Consider the following 12337-nt stretch of genomic DNA (forward strand, 5'->3'; position numbering starts at 1 on the left):
ACAACGTGGAGTTTTTAAGAATATATTTTTCAAGTATGATCAGTGCCAAAAAAAAGTGGAGTTTTTAAGAATATCTTTTCCAAGGATTATCAGTGCCAAAAAAATTGTGGAATTTTTAAGAATATGTTTCAAGGACTCAATCTGGCATTGTTTTTAAGAAAGTTTTAAGGCACTATCGGAGCAAAAAACGTGGATGTTTTAGGAATATTTTTTTAAAGGACTAAAGCGAAGAATTTTTACGAAGATATTTTAAAGGACTCAAAAAAAAAAGTATTTTTTTTTTATATTTTTTGGAGGACAATCATATGTGAAGTTTTTAAAGAAACAATGTTGACGATTATTTTTAAGAGACTCAATCTATTATTTTTAGGAATATATTTGAAGGTTTTTAATGAATAGTTTTTTTTTTTTTTTTTTTGGAGAATTTTCGGAGAACATTTTTTCAATTACTCGACATTTTTAACAGTATCCTTTAAGGATTCAAACGTCGATTTTTTAGATTTTTTAAGTACTTTCAGAGTTAAAAAAAGACGCTTTTAACAATAGTTTTTTAAGGTCTCGTAAAGACAAAAATGTGTCGTATTTAAGAAAAAATGTCCAAAGGACTGTCAAGGCCACAAACCGTGTCTTTAGTCACTCAAAGTTGTTGAGAAATTTTTTCCAAGGACTGTGCAGCCACAAAATGGGGATAATTTAATAATATTTTTCAAAATTCAGCAGGGCCAAAAAGTCTTAATTTGTAAATAATTTTTTTCAAGGACCATCTGAGCCAAAAAGTAGAGAGTTTCTAAAAATATATATAATTTTTTAACTATTAAACTACAAAGCATGCAGTATTTCAGAAATTCGTTTAATACAACGTCGTAGTCCAAATGTGGAGTTTTAAAAATATTTTTCAAAACCAACAATTTAAAAATATATTTTTTCATGGATTCCTTTAATTTCGAAACAAAAATTTTTAACATTCTAATCAGAGCTAAAATTTAGAGTTTTCCAGAATATTGTCTCAGGATCATCAATGCCAAAAAAAATCAAAATTTTTACGTAAACTCATTCAAGCACCATTAAATGAATACTATGAGAGCTAAAATCAAAGATTTCTTAGAGAACTTTTAAAAATGGACCTATTCTGCTAACATCGACAATATTTTAAGATTTGTTTTTATACCCAACACCAGATAGTGGTAATGGTATTATGTGTTTTTTTTTTTTTTTTTTTGTAAAATGGAGAAGGAAGCGAGTTAGACCCATAGTAACTTTTGAGGATCTTCATAGAATCAGTTTCTGAGTCGATTTATGCATGTCAGTTCGTCTGTCTGTCCATGTATTTTTTAGAACAAAATGCAGGTCGCATTTATTATCCGACTTAGATGAAATTTTCCAAACAATATTTGCTCGGCCCAAGGACGAACCCTATTGACGAGAATAGCTTCAAATTTAGATATAGCTCCAATATATTTCCTCAACCGATTTCGGGTTACTTGTGCACCAAATGGCCAATATCAGTTCAAATGACCTGAATTTTGGAACTTCCGAAGCAAGTACTTAAATTTTTGGTGAAAATCGGTTCAGATATACCTATAGCTCCCATATATATGTTTCATCCGATTTGATGTTTAAGTCCCTCACATGCGTAATATGCAGTACACAATAATGATCTTTGGTACCAGATATCAGATACAGCTTAGAAATAACTGCCTAAAATGTTGTTAAAATCTGTTCAGATTTAGATATAGCTCCCATATATATCTCTATTCGATATCAGATTTATTGTGCACCAAATGGCTAATTTCAGCCCAAATGGACTGAATTTTGACACTTCCTACCTCTGCCAAATTCTATCGAGATCGGATTAATTTTTTTATACATTCGACATATATATTCGTCCGATTTTACGTTTATTTTTCACCATATATATAATATCAGCTAAAATTGGATAGATTTTTATACCCTCTACCATAGTATGGTAGATTTTGTAACACCTCGAAACATACATTTTAGACCCCACAATGTATTTATATTCTTGATTAGTATAAAATTCTAGGTCGATTTAGCGATGTCTGCCCGTCTGTGGAAATTAGCGTAGCTTCCGAATGAAATTCAGTAGGTTGATAAAATTTTACTCAAATGTATATAGCCGCCATACCTCGTATAGCCCGGTACCTCCCGATATTCGATAGTTTGATGATTTTAGCGACATTATTCACCAGAATTATTTCAAATTTGGTATTTGAAGTTCGGAATCGGTACTACAACCATATATAAAGGTTAGAGCCCACATAAGCGGTATTTTTCGACGGATTTTTTTTTTGAAATTTTTCAATTTCCTTCCGAATTGTGGAGGGTATAAAAAGTTCACATAAATTTCGAATATGTCTCGGGATATCCATAAATACCCATAGTGTTGTAGGGCATCACTTATAAAACACATTAAATTTTCAGAGAAATTTAAAAAAAAAGAAGGCCTAGGATTTTTTCCGAATGTTTGCAAAGACCAAGAAAAAATAAAATGTTTTAGAAATTTTTTTTCAAAATATCTTAATTCTTGTAAATGGTCCGTAATCTAAGTAATGTTTTTTTCGTGTATGGTAACACTTAGCTCTGTCTGATTTTGAAGATAATTAGTTTTGTCTATCCCACTATGGGGCCAATGGCATGATTTTGGGGCAAAAAATCACAGGGACTAGATAGAACTTCCAAATTTCGTTTTTAGGTTCTGGTTAGGATGAGAGCAACATCTGCCAGAATTTCTTTCGAATCGTCAATAATATAGATATAGCTCCCACACATAACCTTCATCCGATATACGATTTGGGTCATTCAGAGTAGTAGTATGAACTTTATAACAATGATATTCGGTTTGTTGTATCAGATACAGCTTAGAAATACTTTTGACAAATTTAGTCACAATCGGTTCAGATTCTTGTTCCAACAGGACGGCGCTAGGTGCCACATAGTCAAAGCTTTGTTTGGTTTTCAAAAAAAAAGCTAAAAAAAATGTTTGGCGGACCCATTAATTCAAGAAATTAAACGGATTCACACGTGAAGTATTTTTCATGATAACCATAGCTAAAATCACAAACTCCCAAAGCTTATTTTTCAAAAACCCTTAATTTTTTTTAGGGATTATTTGCAGTGCTCTTCAGAGGGAATATTAATCATCTGATCATCTGTGGAAAATTTCAAAAAAAAAATTTTTTAAAGTATTTTGAATTGTTCTTATATTTTTCATGGAATTGTCCTTGTTTTCTAATTTGACCCCATCCGTCTCAAAATTTTTGTATACGTCCCTGTTATAGACATAAATGATTTTTTTGAAGAGGATAAACTGAGGTTTATTTATAGATTTTTCAATGATACAATCGAGGAATGATGTAAATAAGGATATATTTAAGGCGCCATTAAAGCTAAATTCAAGGATTTTGAAAAAAATATTTTTTAAGGATAAGGATATATTTAAGGCACCATTAAAGCTAAAATCCAGGATATTTGAGAAATATTTTTTTAATTGCCATGAAAAATTACGGATACTTTAAAATACTCACTCAATCCCCCAGTGTCAAAAATGTGGAGGTTTTAGGGGTTTTTCAAGCAATATTATCGACCTCCTTTTAATAAAATTTCACCATGACAATGCTAAGTAAATAAAAAATTTTGAATTCATACGCCTTGCCCTTGATATCCTTTTTCTCTCATTTATCCCTCAATCCATTTCAAATTCATTGCCATCATTAATTTCCCTGCATTTTTCCAGTGATATTTTCATAAATTACCCCAAATCGCATCAGGCAAATTATGGTCATGTGCAACTCACGCCAGAGCTGTTTGAGAAACGTTTCGAAAGCACGAAAGGAGCGAATCGTTACAAGGGCGAGGTAAGTGGAGTGGAGTGGATGACTTTAGAGAATTCTTTATTAAAAAAAAAATTAAAAATTTGCATTCGAAAAGGTCCTGTGGATGGATAATAAAGGCGGTTATGCCCAACACTCATGGAATTTGGCTTTGGGAAAACTTTAAGGATAGGCGCAGAAATATGCAAATGCCGAAAACGTGACTTGGCGAATTTTTGCAGTATTTATTTTTTTTTTAATCAAAGAAGAGAAACTTAAGACAAAAGAAAAATTGCATTGTTATTTGATTTTCTGGGGTATGGCATTTTTTGGGGAAGGAAGGGGGAGAACGCATTTGCATATCGTAAAAGAGGATGCATTGAAAATCTCAAAGCAGAGATTTAAGCTGCCCCTAGAATGGGGTGGCTTTGCTCTGGGCCTCCGAAGAAAATTTTCTCACGTTTAAAAGTGGTCAGTCCAGTTTTTTTGTTCATTTGGTTTATCTTCTCCTTGATTGCCAAAATGTCATCCTTCGAAAGGTCATTCTTCAAGTCCAAGCCCAAAGAAAAAAAACTGTAACGCAAAGGGCTATCTGTTTGTCTGCCTGTCTTGTCCTGTGTTTACTTCAATCATCCTTCTTCAAAAGTAAAACCAGTTTTGTAATGACCTTTTTACAAGTGATTCCTAAGGATAATGTCCTTAGGACATTATCCGAAAATAAGGATTCTTGTAAAGGGTTGTTCCTTCATGGGCTATCTTAAAGATCATGGTGGTGGGCATGTAAATAAAGTCCTGCCAGTCTGCCTTGTAATGGAAATAGGGGTGCGTTTGTTTTTGGTTTGTTATCTCCTGATGGGATTGTCTAACTTCGTGACAAGGGGGGAGACAGATTCATTTGCATATCCATCACTAATTTTCAGAATAACCAAGTAATGACCACTTTTTTTCAAACATTGTAAACAAACAGCTGGTCTTTGGTCGCCTTAAAGACCACTGGCCTGCAAAGGATCTTAATAAGGATAAACACAACAATCGCCAAGGGTATGACCAGTCGACCACCTCATGAGGCGTAATTATTGAATTGTCTGGCCTTCCATCAACTCCATCGATACAAATATGACAACACAGCATAGTATCCTTATTTATATCTCCTTGTATGTGTGTGCAGTCCTTCCTCCCTCCCTCCCTTCCTTCACATCTCCTTGCCTACCTTGATAAATGTCCAGAACCGGTTTCTTTGGTTCTTCGTTTAAGGTCACTTCGAAATCATTTAACCCTTCTTCGTGTTTCCCACACGAACTTGGCCTTTTGGGCGATTGTTTTTCTCGTCTTCTCCTCCGTTGAGTCCCTTAATGTATGCAAGGACATTGCAAAAGGACACTTCCTTTATCTGGCTACAACAATAACATGCAATGACACATTGTAAGCGAGGTTCTTCTTCGTTCTAAGATTTTCCCACTGATAGAGTTGGTCGAACCGGTTTGACCGGTCGAAGACCAAAAATCAAATCAACCAAACAAATGAAAATACACGTCCATGCCGTATGCAAATGATGGCGATGATGAGGACGATGAGCCAAAGGCTAGCAGAAGGGACATTCGAGCAAGGATACTCTACACCACATTAATTGTGCTGCAGCAGCGCTGGGAAGATATTAGCTTAGCCTTTGGCTCTCATCATTAATGGAATTTATGAGAAAGCTGGCGAACTGAAATAAAACATAAAAAAAATCGGAGATATTCAAAAAACTATTTTCGAAAAGTCTTCCGAGGATATAAGAATCAAAATTTTGAATTTTTGAAACAGGATCACCAGAGCTAAGCACGTTGATAAAAGTCTTTCTTAGGAGTTTTTTGAGTAACTAAAAGGTGACAAGAAAAAATTTAATAATTTTTTTCAAGGACATTTTTGAATAATAGTCTTCAAGGATCATTAGAGCCATAAAATGTCGATTTAAAAATATTTTTTAATGGACAAACTGAAGCAAAAACTTGAATTTTTGAATAATATTTTTTAGGGATCATTGGAGCCAAGCCACGAATATTTTTGAAGAATTTTATTTTTCACGGACTATCCAAGTCACAAATGTGGATTTATTATAGAATTTATTTAAGGGCCACTTAAGCCTTATTCTTGGATTTTTTAAAGAATATTTTTCAAGGACCAAAAGAGCCCCAATTGTGGATTTTTTAAGGAATATTTTTCAAGGATCAGCAGGTTTATCATCGTGAATTTTTTAATTTATTTTTGATTTTTTTTAACGAAAATTGTAACAAGGGTCACCTTAGCCACAAATGTGGAATTTTAAACACAATTTGTAAAGGACCATCTAAACCACATACTTGAAATTATTAAGAACATTCAAGGTCAAAAAAGTGGAGAACATTCGAGGACTAAAAACAGATATTTTTATTTATTTATTTTATTATTATTATTATTTTTTAAATTAAGGACTAGAACATGATTTTGTATCAATTTTTTTAGAGGATTGTTAGGGGTTTTTTAAAGAACACAAAAGAAGGATTTTTTTGAAGGACTAAACACGAGTATAAGCGAATTTTATTCAAGTACTACAAGGTGGATTTTTCAACGCAAGGAATAAATACTAGGATATTTTAAAAACATTTTCAAGGATTTGACGATTTTTTCAAGGTTTTTTAGATGTTTTTGAGAGAACTAAGAACGAAGAAGGACTAAAACGAAAAATGCAATAAAACAAATCTTTTATTTGCAAAACTTACAGAGGTCAGTAAGCTAAAAAAAAATCAAATATAAGAAAAAAATGGAATTTTATTAAAGGACCAAAAAAAGGAAATTTTGGACATTTTTAAGGACTAAAACTGGAACTATTTTAACGATTTGAGAAAATTTCAAGGACTTTTTCTTAAATCGTTGAAAAATCCAATGTGTTTTCCTTGAAAAAGTTCCCGTTTTAGTCCTTGAATTTTTTAAAGATCTAAATTATTGATCTGCAAAAAAATTTGGAACTAAAACGGAAACTATTACAAGGACGATATAAGAAAATTTCAAGGATCTTAAAAAAAATTCAGGGACTGTAACCTTGAAATTTTTACAGAATTTTTTCATGGATTTTAGATGTAAAGAACTAACAACGTGGATTTTAAATTAATTTTTTGAATGACTAAAAAGGGAGAAAATTTTCTTTTATTCAAAGACGTGGAAATGTTAAGGGCTAAAATGAGGATTTTTTTAATGTCTACAACTTGGATTTTTCAAGTACTATAACGTGAATTGTTTTAAAGGATTGTATTTAGTCCCTGCAAATATCTGGATCCTAGAAGTGGATTAAAAAAAAAAAAACAAAAACTAGAATTTTTTAAAGAAGTATTTTTTTCGAGGACTTTCGAATTTCTAAATTAAAAAAAAATTAAAGGACTAAAAAAATTCTTTAGAGGACTAAAAATTTTTTAAAGGACTAAAAATATGAGTCATTGTAGAACTTTATAAATCGTTTAATAAATTGTTTCATAAATACTAATCGAGGACTTAAGGAATTTTATTTAAGAACTAAAAACTTTGATTTTTTAAAGGACCAAAATAAAGATTTTTTCATTGACAAAATGTTTTGCGGCTTTGTCCATTAAAAATTCTAACTCTTTCGAGGACTTAAAATATGAGCTTTTATAGAACTTTTTAGAAATGTTTTTTCAAAGACCAAAAATAAAAAAAATTTCAATGATTTGTTTCATGAATATAAATCGAGGATTTAAGGAATTTTATTTAAGGACTAAAAACTTTGATTTCTTAAGGATCAGAATTAGGATTTTTCATGGACAGAAAATGTTGCTAAAAAGCTTAAGGATCCAAAGACATGAGCTCTAAAAAAGGGTTCCAAGAATCCAAAGGAGTGATTTTTTGAAAAGTTTCGATAAACCGAAAATGTAGGCTTAAAAAATTATCAAGGCTTTTTATACCCTCAGCCATATGGCTAGAGAGGGTATAAATAATTTGATACGGCCCAAACGTGAATCATCGAAATGACGGTTTTAAGGGCATTTGGAGTCGATCTAGGGACTTTATTAACCCAATATCTGGTGTGAAGATGGAATATATCGGTCGACTCCTTGTGGCACCTCCCTCACAAAGGGATCAAAATGTTCAATAATCATTAAGCTCATAAAACGCGACATTAACATCCGATTCCAGATTCAGACTTGGTACATCTCAAAATTTCCATCCACATGAGATCTGTTATAAAGATGGTAGATATGGGACCATTCCTTATGGTACCTCCCCCACAAAGGATTAATGTTTTGAATAACCAAAACGATTAAAAAATCCCAAATAAGCATCCGGTTCTTCACATAGGGTCCAAGATTTTGAAAATCAACTCACTTCAAATTTCACACAAGATATGTTATGAAAATGATAGATATCTGACAACCCCTTCTGGGTTAGATATCTGCCAACCTGTAATCCCATACACCAAATAATCAAAAAATAATAAAAAAATAATTTAAAAAAATGGATCCAAAAATCTGCAAACGTATCTTCAAGAATCGCTGGAAAAAAATTTCTAAGATTGCAAACATGTGGATTCAAAAAAGTTTAAAGATGAAGAAAGTCCAAAAAGCTCCAAAAAAACATTTTAAATGTCCCATAGGTAAAAAAAAAAATTGACAAAAAAGACCATAAATCCCAAAATATTGAAGAATTTAAAATAATTTCAAAAATCACAAAAAATGCATTAAAAATGTGTCGTGGATCCTAAAATGTGGATTTTGCAATGACCTCAAGAAAATAGAAAAAATAAATCCCAAGGATCCAAAAGCGTGATTAAAAAAAAAAAGTTTTGGAAATCCAACAAGTAAAAAAAGGGCCGAACTTTTAATACTCTCCACAATTCGGAAAGAATTTGAAAAATTCCCAAAAAAATTCTGAAAACTTCCACTTAAATGAAAACTTTTATAGGGAAACTATACGAAGACCCGTTTTTTTTTTTGTCATCGCCTATAGTACCCATTACGAACTTCAAATACGAAATTTAAAACAGTGCCAATTATTAATATATCGAATATCGGAAGGTACCGTTATATGGGGGCTATACGAAGTCGTGGACCTGCACAGACAATCTTCTGTCTTAGGCTGCAGAATATATTTCGAACTTTAAATACTAAATTTGAAACAATTCCGGTGAATAATGTCGCTAAAATCATCAAAATACCGAATATCGGGAGGTACCGTACATTTGTGTAGAATTTTATCAATCTATTTGATTTCGTTCGGAAGCTAGAGTGATTTCCACAGACGGACGGAAATCGTAAAATCGACATAGAATTTTATGCTGAATTAGAATATTGATACTTTTTGGGGTCTAAAATGTATATTTCGAGGTGTTACAAACGGAATGACAAATTGAATATACCCTCCATACTATGGTGGAGGGTATAAAAATGATTTTAATGGAAGTTTTTAGATTAATTGCTTTTCAATGACTAAAACGATTTTTTTTTATTTTTAGGTATTTTTAGGTATTTTTGACAATAAAACATGGATATTTAGGAATTGTTGTTAATTTTTAAAGACTAAAACTTAATTATTTATCGATTTATTTTTGAAGAGAAAATTGTGAATTTTTAAGGACTAACAATTATGTTTTTTTCCAGAAGAATTATTTTTAGGAATTTTTTTTTTTTGGGAAAAAAGTTGGAGATTTAGGTATGGTGTGAAGATGATAGATATCGGCCCACCCCTTCTGGTACCTGCCCCACATAGGGTCACAATTTTCAATATTTATATGTCTAATAACATGCGAAACAAATGCAATCCCTTTCAAACGCGGAATACCTAATAATTCTCTCAACCAGAGATCTAATGTGAATACCGGCTCACCCATTCTGGTGAATTCCCCAAAAAAAATCCTAAAATGTTGATTACGAATTATTCGCATTAAAAAACGAAATAAGTGTTCGATTTTCTTTTAATTTTCTGCATTCCAATATTTTTATCACCAAAAAAAAAGAAAGGAAGTAGTCGATAAAATCCAAATCTGACTTGTTGTAATATTCATATCATCCTTTGGTCAAATATGAAGTGGACAATATTGGGCCATTTCATTGGAACCTATATACCATAAGGTTCAATAAGGACTAAAAATGCAGATTTTTAAGAAAAATTGTCGAAGGCTAAAAACGCAAGCACTAAAACTTGATTTTAACATTTTTTTAAGTAAAACAAGGGGATTTTTTTTCAAACCCCGCAAAATTTTTAATTTTTTCTAGATTTAAAAAAAGTGGGAAACATTTATCTTAAGGATTAAAGGCATAGATTTTATGAAATTTTCAAAATAAAAACGTGGGTCCGTAAATAATTTTTTCAAAGACGAAAAATTGTGTGTTTTCTGTGGATTTCTTTTCAGCACATTCAATTCCAAATAATTTTTGCATGGAAATAAATTGAATTCTAACAAAAAAAATTTAAAACGTTACAAAATATTCATTTTTAATAGTATTTTTCAAGGAATTAAACGTGAATAAAAGTTTTTTTCAATGACTTAAACCCAAAATTTTATATTTTTTCTTTGAAGTGCTATTAACTAGTATTTCTAAGGAATTTATCTCAAGGCCAAAAACTCGAATTTTAATTTATTTTTCGTGGACATAAAAATTTGATTCTAAGAGTTGTTTCAAGTATAAAAACTTTAATTTTAGGCAAAGAGTTTAAGATTTCTAAATTATTTCTTTGTAGTTATTGAAAATTTGAAGGCATATCGTGGAATTATAATTATTTCTTTAAAGGGCTAAAAGCGTCAGTTTTTAAAGTTTTTTTTACAAGAACTATATTTTAAAGGATTTGTTTAAAGGATTCAATTCCTGGCTTAAGGATTTTTATTAAGTATAATAATTTTATGATAAAAATTAAGCCCCAAGAAATTTTTTAAGGACCAACAATTGAAATCTTAGAAAGTTTTTCAAGCGGTAAAATCGTGGAAAAAAATATCAAGGACTAAAAAAGTGTTTTTATTTTAAGAAAATGTTTAAGGACCAAAAAAGTGTATTTTTGATTAATTTTTTCCAAGATTTTTAGACACATACATATTTCTGATCAGCATACAATTCTGTGTCGATTTAACAATGTCCGTCTGTGGAAATTACACTAGCTTCCGAACGAATTGAAATAGATTGATAAAACTTATGGTATTCACCGTTTAAAATTTCGTATTGAAGTAGGTTCTACAATCAAATCTATGACAGAAAATTGTCTATGCTGGTCCAGGTCTTCGTATAGCCCCCATGTATATAATCGGCATTTTGATTATTCACGGGAATTGTGTAAAATGTCGTATTTGAAGTTTGCAATGGCTACTACAGTCTATGACAGAACATTGCATATGCAGGTCCAGGTCTTTGTATTGCCACCATATAACCATACCTCACTATATTCGGTATTTTGATGATTTTAGCTACATTATCCTCCGAAATTGTTTCTAATTTCGATAACTTCGTAATAGGTACTACAGTCTGTGACAGACAATTGCCTATGCAGGTCCATGTCTTCGTATATGTAGACTGGGGGTCTAAATAAATATTGAAGAATACTATTTAAGGATCAAATTTGTTTGTTTTTTGTGCGGTTTAGAAATCGTAGAATCGTAGATTTCCTAAACGATTAAATATTGCACATTAGAAAAATTTTAAATGTTCTGAGAATCTAAAATCGTCCGTTTTATATAATTCATAGGCGTAAGATTTTTAATTTTTTTTTTTTAAATAAATTCCAAGAATTTCAAAACGTGACATTTAAGAAACAACAAAATTTATACAAAAAATTTTCCTGAATCTGAAAATATCCGACTAAAATAAACAAGAAGTAATTTAAAAAAAAATAATGTAATTTTAAAAAATATAGGTTCTAAAAAGGAAATGGAAACCAAAATCTTAAGTTATCAAATGTTTAGAAAATCCAAAAATTTAGGTTTAAAAAATAATCAAGGATTCAAAAAAATGGTACGAATCTTTTTCTAGGGCCAATGTGGATTTCTTGTACAATTTGTTTCTAAAGACTTAAATTTTTGAGACACCATTTTTTAAACTGTCGCATCCCAGATGCTTGGTAAAATCCCAGATGCTTTGAGAAATGTTGTACAGGATAGTCGAAGCAACGTCCTGGATATTTGAATATACATTTTTTTAAACAGTTTTGGTCAGGTTTAATAGCATTATAATTGTTAATATAAAACAATTTCATTTATTAGTGGAAAAAATGTGGAAAATGGTAACTACAGGAGGGTAAGGCAAGTAATGTCTTGTTTTCCGAATTCATTAAATTTTAATTCCAGTAAATTTTACAATTAGTTATATAAATATTTTCGTCTCTCCCCACGGTTATGTGTTTGTTTACCTGAATAAGATCAGCATAATCATATAAGTTGGTTTTGTCTGTTATAACAAAACCCCTTCGTCCCTGCCTTTTCTAAAATTAGAATAATATTGGGATTTTTCCCCAAAGTATTGAAATTTTTCTATAAATAATAAAACCCTCCTTGG

The sequence above is a fragment of the Musca domestica genome, unplaced genomic scaffold (genome assembly GCF_030504385.1).
Source record: "Musca domestica strain aabys unplaced genomic scaffold, Musca_domestica.polishedcontigs.V.1.1 15, whole genome shotgun sequence".
Taxonomy (NCBI): domain Eukaryota; kingdom Metazoa; phylum Arthropoda; class Insecta; order Diptera; family Muscidae; genus Musca; species Musca domestica.